Here is a 459-nt window from a genome sequence, read left to right on the forward strand (position 1 = left end):
CAGTGACTTTCTTTTCTTTTAAGTTTAAAGCTTTTCCACCCTTCTCTCCTTTCCCTTTTCTTCGTCTTGCTTCCTCTTCTCTCTCTCTCATATTCCCTCTTTCTTTACTCATCTTGCCTTCTCTCTTTCTCCTCTCCCCTTTTTCTTATTTCTCTCCTTTTATTTTTGTCTTTTATCTCCTCTTTCTCATCTCTCCCCTTTCTCTCCTTCTCCTCTTCTCCTCTATCCGGTTTCCCCCCTTTCTACATCTCCTTTTCCTCTTTTTCCTCTTCTCCCTTTACTCCATTTCCACCCTTCTCCTCTCCCTTAAAATCATCATCTCTTCTTCATTTCCATTCTCTCGGTGCATTGTTTTCATTATCTCTTTTTTTTTTCTTTCCTTTTGCCTCTTTTCCTATACACTCTACTTGAACTCGAATCCGTTAAACACTTGTTGCCTCCTTTCCATCTACCCTCGCA

The sequence above is a fragment of the Penaeus monodon genome, chromosome 27 (assembly GCF_015228065.2).
Source record: "Penaeus monodon isolate SGIC_2016 chromosome 27, NSTDA_Pmon_1, whole genome shotgun sequence".
NCBI lineage: Eukaryota > Metazoa > Arthropoda > Malacostraca > Decapoda > Penaeidae > Penaeus > Penaeus monodon.